General features: G+C 42.2%; 1 non-coding gene across 1 annotated transcript; it reads right to left on the reverse strand.

The window, feature by feature from the left end:
* Positions 1–565: 565 nt before the first annotated feature.
* LOC123232723 lies at positions 566–672 on the reverse strand. The gene has a single exon (XR_006505244.1). It is a non-coding gene; the product is annotated as a U6 spliceosomal RNA (small nuclear RNA).
* Between the last annotated feature and the right edge of the window lie 6,226 nt (positions 673–6,898).

The following is a 6,898-nucleotide window of genomic DNA, read 5'->3' on the forward strand; positions in this document are numbered from 1 at the left end:
AGGCATGGGGGGAAAGTGGTGGCCTTTGTGGCTGAAGAATCCTAGGAGAACTCTAATGGTTCTTATCTCCTTTGTATTTCCCTTTATTCCCAATTTGGCCATGCACTTCAGCAATGCTCAGGCCTATGGCATCAATCACCTTAAGTGGGATGTGGCAGAGGTGGTCCCACCAATTCTGGAGAACTGGCTCTATGCCTGGAACACCCTTGCCAGCTTCAGTGGGCACCACAAAACTGGAGAACTACTCCCAGCAAGCATGTTTCAAATTTCCAGGGTGGAGTCAAGGGTGCTCAGGAGAAAGTGGCTAGGAAAAAGTTTGGGAGAGGAGATGACCCTCTCCAAAGGCTCCATCCTGCAGAGTGCCTATCACCAGCTTTGAGAGCATCTCCTGTGTGTATACTCCCAGACTCCCAAACACACATTTGTTACAAATACTTTATCAATTACAAATTGTTCAAAAGACTCTTTAATCCTGTTCCTTTTAGAAATTTCTTCGTGCTTTCCCTAAACAAAAGTCAATCATTTCCTTTGGCCAAAAAAGTAAATATGACCAATATTCTGTTTCTTTTTTATAGAATACTTCATCAATTGAGGCATCATCCTTGCTCAGAGGCCAGGCTAATCTTCTCTGTATCATTGCAATTTTAGTACATGTGCTATCAAAGAGAGTATTTCTTGAGGGCTTATAAACAAAGGGCATCTTACTGGGTGATGTGAGGGATAGAAAGTCTGGGTTAGCATTCTTGTCCTCAAAGGCAGCCTGGCTGGGGAGATGAAGCTGGTAATCAAACAGTATATGAGTGGTACAGCAAAGTATCCAGGGAACCCAGAAGCCATGGAGATCACTGGAGATTATGAAAAGGTCAAGAAAGGTTTCATGGCACATCCTTGAAGGAGAGCTAGGATTCAGCAAGGAGACAAGGGCAGAGAACAGGCAGACGGTGAAGCATGAGATTTGTTCCCCACTCTCACAGATTGTTGACACATGGTAGGTGTTTAATACATGTTGAATTTAAAAGTCATTTTGTAATTGTGATTTTGCCATTTAAGTCATTTAGATTGTAAGGTCAGACAAGGGAGAGATCAGGAAAGGAGTCAGGAAAGACTTGAAGGATGAAGTGAGACTTAAAGCCTAAGAGATGGAGGCTAGATAGGACAGCCCCGACTCTCTGTTACTGTAGAAGGCAATAGCATCCTCCTAATCCCTTGGGCTCACAACCCGGGTATCCTCCTGGTCCCACTCTCTCACCCTCCATATCCAAGCTGTTGCCAAGGCCTGTCGCTCACCTGTGACACTGCATCCTCATCACTTCACATCTGAACTACTGCAATAGCTTGCTAGTGCCTGTCTACCTCAACTGTCTCCTGAGATATTCTGGATATTTATTGATGTTGTTGAGGAGGATGCTGTGGAGAAATATTTCATTGATGTTCACAACAGTATCTTTCAGCTATCTCCTCAGAAGGAAAGCCAGGAATGACTTCCCTTCATTAGGCCAGTACATAATTTCTTGGAGATGAAATATTTATATAAAAAGCTATTTATTTATATTAATGATATAAATATAAGGATTAGTAACAAGGGAAGTCTTAACACTAAAGGGGAACTAACTTTTCACCCACCTTCTACATTCACCTCACTGCAAACTCTTTGTCTTCCAGCTACTCTGAACCTGCCTAAACACTATCTGACTACAATCTCCCTATAATCCTTATTAAAATTAACTTAATATTATTAAAGATGTCTCCAAGTAAACACCAAGTCAGTCAGTCTGATATGGTAGCGGCTGTCTAACCAGAGGATAACTCTGGGATGACCCAGAGTCCAGGCAAAACAGGCCTTTGATCTTTCTTCTCTCAAAACTTTCTTCTCTCTTCATCAAAGCAGATCTGCCAACTTCTTTCTCCAAGATGAATTCCCACCTTAAAGAGGGTATGAAAACCTCTTCAGATGGTTTAGAGTTCTCTCTCCCCCATATACACAGCAAAGAGCAAGGTCTGGGATGTCTGTCTTCACCAGAAACCAGAGAGAGTCTCTCTAACTGAAGCCAGTGAGAGTCAGTAACTCCCAGCTCAGGCACCAACTGGCAGAATTTTATCTGCTTCTTACCCTTCCAAGTTCTGATCTCTGGCACAGCACTCTGCCTTGCCTGCATCCTCAGAGACCCCTTTTTCAAAGTTCTTATCTTACCAATACCTAATCAATGTATTTCCTAATTTCCTTACTACACTCTCCACCCCCAACCCATCCTCCATTCAGCCATTAAAGTGATTTTCCTAATGTATAAGTCTAACCAGGTCACCTAACTACTCAACAAATTCCACTGGCTTCCTCTTGCTTCCAGGAGCAAATACAAAATCCCCTGTTGGGCATTCAAAGCCCTTCAGAACCTAGCCTTTTCCTCCCTTTCCAGTCTTCTTATACACCTTGATCACCAACAACTATTGATCCAGTGACTAGCCTCCTGGATGTTTGACTGACGAGACTCCATGTCTCAGCTCTGGTTCTTCTCCAAGCCTGGAACCTTCTCCTTCCTCATCTCCGCTTACTGATTCTTCTTCCCTGGCTTCTTTTAAGTCTAGGAAACCTCTTAATTCTAGTGCCTTCGATTTGCTTCCTATTTGTCCTGTACTCTAGTTTGTACTTTTGCTTGTTGTCTCACCTATTAAAGTGTAAGCTCCTAGGAGGCACAAACTGTCTTTCCCTTCTTTTATTTTTAAATTTTTATTTTAATAACAAATTTCCACATAAGTTTTCCAAAGTCATATAATCCATATTGTCTCCCTCCCTTCTTCCCTCTGGGTTACAAGGCCTCTGGCTTCTTAATTTGACTAATTTGATTCTTAATGATTGCCCAGCCTTCTTTCCTGCTTTGGGGTCCAGGTGGGTGAATGAGCAATCCTCAGTTCTTTCAGGTATTTGATTTGCTTAAGAACATTCAAGTAGGCATGACTTTCAGATTTCAGGGGTATTTGTTATAATTAAAATTATGAGGTTGATAGTGGATTTATAACTTTATTAAATCAAAGTAGTAATAGGAAAGGGAGGGAAAGGTAGGAAAGAGGTAGAGAGATACTTAGCTTACTAATCTGTTGGCTGCCATGATGGATTGAAGCTAACCTCCCACAAGGATTCCTCAGCTCTCCATGATCCAGCCAGAAGACCCCCACAGGCTCCTGGGTCTACCCTTATAAACTGTTTTCTCCACCCACTGCTCTCACAGGTCACATCTAAAGAACCAACCATAGTTTCTTAATTTTCCTGGGCCACCCAGAGGGGCAGTGCCTGTGGAATCAGTTTCCTGCCTCATTGGTTCCTTGGTTCTTTAACTTCCTTTCTCTAAGGGTTCATCTATACCTGAATTAATTTACTCAGTGATCTTTGACTTCTAGGTCACTGAGAGATGACATTAAAAAAAGGGGGGGGGGACACAATGGAGAGAGAAATTTGCTTCCAACAGATTGGTTGGCTAACTAGACAAACCCAGTTTCTTCCTCCCTATTAGTTCCAGCCTCTTGATATTATTCAATACTTCTTAAGTAGTCATTTTTCTACTAATATTTTTTATTATTTATTTTAGTAATATTTCTTAAATAATAACATGAGCTTATAATCTCCTGGGGGAAATAATGTGAGAAAATATAACTGAGTAGATAGCTAGGTGGCCCAGTGAATAGTGTCGGGCCTGGAGTCAGGAAGATTTATCTTTCTGAGTTTAAATTTGACCTCAAACACTTAATAGCTGTGTGACTCTGTGCAAGTCACTTAACCCTGTTTGCCTCAGTTTCCTGATCTTTTATAGCATATCTTTCTTCCTCAGAGCTCAAAGAAATTTATACCCAATTAATCTCTAACTAATTCCAAGGAAGACAGGGTACAAATCCTATTTATAGTGACAAGGCAAGAATTCAGATCTCCCGATTCCCTGTCCCCTTTCCCCTCTCCCCTGTCTCTGAGCCCGAGTCTTCTTATTTAGGTTAGAAATACAGCGGCCATTCACAGGGTCCTCAGTTATTGCAGATCAGCCTTGCTGTTTCATTTCTGGCCTGAGCTGATTTGTCCTTCCATAGGCATCTTGGTTACCCCCAAGGCCCCATTACTGGAGGTTCACCATATTGGCACTAGATAGTACAGACCCTCAGTTGGTGTATATAGGTCGGATCTCCTGACCTCAATCAATCCACCATTCTCAGCCACTCCCACTCCAGGAGGAAGGATTTCAAATCTGTAGTGCCACACTCATTATCCTCTTTCAAAGCACTTTCAAAGCACTTCATCTGCTCCCCTTTTCTGTCTCTTCTACCAAATTCTGCCTTTTTTAAAAATTCATATTACTAATAATAACCAATCCACATTTACAAAGCATTGAGCAGCTTTGCAAAGTTTTTTCTCCATTAAATGTCTTATAAGTAGCCATTGCAAATATTATTTCCATATGAAAAAAATTCAGGTTCAGAAAGATTGTGACTTGTCCAAAGTCACATAATTAAATGTAGCAGTGCTAGGATTCAAATGGGATCTTTTCTGTTCTGTGTCTAATACTAATGTCCATCACTAACTAAAAAGTAATTGGCTAGGGGGCAGCTGGGTAGCTCAGTGGATTGAGAGTCAGGCCTAGAGATGGGAGGTCCTAGGTTCAAATCTGGCCTCAGACACTTCCCAGCTGTGTGACCCTGGGCAAGTCACTTGACCCCCATTGCCTACCCTTACCATTCTTCTGCCTTGGAGCCAATACACAGTATTGACTCCAAGACAGAAGGTAAGGGTTTAAAAAAAAAATTAAAAATAAAAAAAAAAGTAATTGGATATACCTTCATTAACACACTAACAAGATACACTTAAATGGATTATTATGATTTCAAAACACATCAAAAAAGTTCTAAATAACATTTTGCAACAAAGTAGTCCCCAAAGCGAAATATAAGCCTAACTCTTTTTTTCAGGTTCAAAGACCCACCATTTATCATTACTAGTGTTCTCTAATAAAAAAGATATCCATTTTCAGTTTTTTTAAAAAATGGGAGGGGGCAACTAAATGGTTCAGTGGATCCAGACCTAGAGATGGGAGGTCCTGGGTTCATATCTGACCTCAGATACTTCTTAGCTGTGTGACCCTGGACAAATCACTTAACACCCATTGCCTACCCCTGGCGGCTCTTCTTCCTTGAAACTGATATTTGGCATTGATTCCAAGAGAGAAAATAAGGGTTTAAAAAAATATCTATATGAGAAAACTTTAATCAGTCAATAAGCATTTTTAAGTACCTACTACATACCTACCCTGTGTAGGGTTTGTGGGGTGGGGTTAGCATTTTTTTTCCTTGAATCTAATAGATCAGAGTGACAGATAGTGTGGTATAAGGAAAATCTTGCTAATACAGACATCCCAAAGTGAAATGGGACTGGTAGTATTCTTTATATCATAGGTCAGTGATGACAAACTTATGTCATGGGTGCCAAAGATGGCATGCAGAGTGCTCTCTGTGGGCATGCAACTGCCCCTCACCCTCCAGAGTTTGTTACTAGAAAGGCAGAAGGACTTGGATGGAGCTGCTCCCCTCCCCCTCTCCACAGCCCCACCCACCCCCACTCCTGCCCCTCTGCCCAGCAGCCAAAGGGAGCTCCCAGAGGGTAAGGTAGGTGGCTCACAGGTGGCAGAGCTGGAAGGGAGCAGAGCGCTTGGGTCTCTCCCCTCCCTCCCTCTACACTTGCTGAGGATATTCCTCACTTCACCTGCCCCTCCGCCCAGCAGCCCAATGGGAGCACTTCCTCCCCTGTGTGGGATAAGCATGAGCAGGGTGCACCATGCACAGGGAGGGGGGAGGGACCCAGCACTTGGTCTGGGAGGTGGGGTGGGGGGTGGGCCCAGCACTCCATCTCCAAAAGGTTCTCTATCACTGTCATAGGTGATTAATACCACTTATGGAATGGGGTTGGGTTTAAGCAGAGGCTGTTTGATATGTTGGAGACGCTGGGGAAAAGCTTCATAGTCCAAGTAACAGGATGGCCTGTTAATTTTCCTCCAACTAGGAATTATTCTTTTAATGATCTAGATTGGATTTTGACCAGATCTAGAACAATAATTTTAACCCTAGAAAAAGCAGAAAAGACTGATAAAAATGCTGTGGAACCAATAACACATTTTTAGATTTATTGAGCAATAGAAAGGCATCAAAGCTTAATCCCAGTGCGAGTCATAGTGTTGAATAAATAAAACACTGAAGAAAAACCAGCAATATGTGAAGTTGTTTTCCAAAAATTCTTTCCATCGAGACCGATGGGTTACAGTGAAGGGCAGCAGAGAAGTTAACCATTCAGAAAGTTTTGCCAGTGTATCTAGGCCAGCACCTTTGATGACATTTGAGGGTATTAATCTGTAAGGGATTGGCTCTGTGGCTTAGCCAAGAATGGTTTCAAGGAGGCTGAACATAAGGTTCTCTAGTGGGGCAGTGAGTATTGGTTCTAAGACGAAAGGCATGAGTTTTTAAAAATTAAAAATTAAAATTAAAAGGTTGTGGAAGGGGGGATGTATGGTGTAACAAGCATAGAAGGGCACTGGGTTATAAAGAGCCTTGAATACCAATCCGGATTTTGTATGTGATCCCAGAGGTAATAGGGAGTCATTGGAGTCTATATATAGATAGACTGGTGCTTTAGGAAGATGAGTTTACAATAACTGAGTGGAGGAATTGGAAAAAGACTAGCGTCACTTATTAGCCTCAATCCTGAGCCAAGCACCATGCTAAGGACTGGGGATACAAAGAAAAGTACAAGGTAATTCCTGCCCTCAAGAGGCTCACAGTCTAATGGGGGACACAACAGACACTACTACAATATGAACAAGACATAGACCAGGAGAACCTTTTGGAGATGAGTGTCAGGCCTCCCCATCCTGCT

Source organism: Gracilinanus agilis, chromosome 1 (assembly GCF_016433145.1).
Source record: "Gracilinanus agilis isolate LMUSP501 chromosome 1, AgileGrace, whole genome shotgun sequence".
Taxonomy (NCBI): Eukaryota; Metazoa; Chordata; class Mammalia; order Didelphimorphia; family Didelphidae; genus Gracilinanus; species Gracilinanus agilis.